Source organism: Pygoscelis adeliae, unplaced genomic scaffold, assembly GCF_000699105.1.
Source record: "Pygoscelis adeliae isolate BGI_AS28 unplaced genomic scaffold, ASM69910v1 Scaffold27, whole genome shotgun sequence".
NCBI classification, from domain to species: Eukaryota; Metazoa; Chordata; class Aves; order Sphenisciformes; family Spheniscidae; genus Pygoscelis; species Pygoscelis adeliae.
The window spans coordinates 2,675,117-2,676,955 of NW_008825410.1; the positions used below are offsets into that span (position 1 = coordinate 2,675,117).

Here is a 1,839-nt window from a genome sequence, read left to right on the forward strand (position 1 = left end):
GTTGCCCCGACCCAGGTGCAGGACCTTGCACGTGGCCTTGTTGAACCTCACGAGGTTCACACAGGCCCACTTCTCGAGCTTGTCCAGGTCCCTCTGGATGGCATCCCGTCCCTCTGGCGTGTCGACCGCACCACTCAGCTTGGTGTCATCTGCAAACTTGCTGAGGGTGCACTCCATCCCACTGTCTATGTCATTGATGAAGATACTAAACAGTACCGGTCCCAATACGGACCCCTGCGGGACGCCACTCGTCACCAGTCTCCATCTGGACATTGAGCCGTTGACCACTACCCTCTGGATATGACTATCCAACCAATTCCTCACCCACCGGACAGTCCACCCGTCAATCCGTACCTCTCCAATTTAGAGAGAAGGCTGTTGTGGGGGACCGTGTCAAAGGCCTTACAGAAGTCCAGACAGATGACATCCATAGCGTCTACTGGGAAGGCATTTAGAGAGCCGTTCAAACTTTCACTGGCGTTCTACCATTGATGGATCACTCAGAACTTCCTCTTGAGGCTCCTTTCTCTCGGCTCAAGCTGCTAAGTCTCTGTCTCTTCAGTCTGACAGTGACTTTCAGTCATGTGTTTAGAAGAACCACCCCTTACTCTTTAAAAGAAGTTACTTATTTACCAGTAGTTCTCGTAATTGTTTGTTAACATGCATAGTCTATGTAACAACTCATATTCGCTCTCTGACTCCTCCCTCCAAGCCTCTTGCAGATAGTTTTGTGTTGAGAGGAGCTGAAATGGCAGAGGATGCGTTCACTCCTGTGTGTCGTTCTTGTCTCCATCAACCTGGAGATGGACTAGCATGTTGCAAGGGAAAATGTGCTTGTCTCTCTGCTCTGTGGCACGTGTACCCTCTGATAGACTGATGGAGTCCCCACTGCATGCTGAAAACAGACGTTTCTAGGGAGTAACCTTTCCTCTTAGGCCTTTTGTTTTGTGAATAACTTCATAGTACGTGCAGAGCCCTTGGTGGGAAGACAATTTTTAGTGTGTTGCTCGTGGTATAGTGCAGACCCATAGGGCATATGCCCTAATTCATAATTAGGGCTTAAAATTCATTGAATAATTTTCTGAGTAGATGTCCCGTCAATCCATTGAACGGTTCTCATCTAATAATGGCCTTTTTACCAGTAGGTTTGTTAGCTATGAGTATACAAAGAAAAAGAGGAAAAGGTGAGAAGGACGTGAAGCTCACCATTTTCCTAGGAAGCAGTTTGCTTCCTGCTTCTGTGTCCGACTTCCTGGGCAGTGACTCTAGAGGGCCTTGTAAAAGAAAGGTGCATCTCTGGACCAGAGGTAAGGTATTACTGCACGAGAGAAGACAGATGCTCTGGGGGAGAGAAAGCAAGGAGGCCACGTAACAAAGAACACAGGCTGAACCCAGACTTTGCAAGGACAGGTCTGATTACGTTTGTGATTATGTATCTATCTGAAGTGCGTTCCATATTTCGATCTTAAATGCTTCTTGTATCTTCAGGGCTAAAGTTTAACAAAGATACTAAAATTATTTTTTGTTTTGGTACTGCAAAAGAGAGAATTGTAGCTCCCTTCAGCTAGCATTTTACTTGGATCTTACTTGGATGTTTTTTGCTTGAAAAACGAAGGTGAAAACCGGGCTACTACCTATTATTTAAATTCGAGTATCTCTTGTACCCTGCAGTCCTAATCATAATCTCATAGAATCATTAAGGTTGGAAGAGACCTCCAAGATCATCGAGTCCAACCATCAACCCAACACCACCATGCCCACTAAACCATGTCCCTAAGCGCCTCATCTACCCGTCTTCTAAATACTTCCAGGGATGGTGACTCAACCACTTCCCTGGGC

At 46.3% G+C, this 1,839-nt stretch overlaps 1 protein-coding gene across 1 annotated transcript in view; it reads left to right on the plus strand.

The window, feature by feature from the left end:
* LOC103922388 (lanosterol 14-alpha demethylase) overlaps positions 1–1,839 on the plus strand; it is an 11,255-nt gene that overhangs the window by 2,499 nt on the left and 6,917 nt on the right. The window lies entirely within an intron of this gene.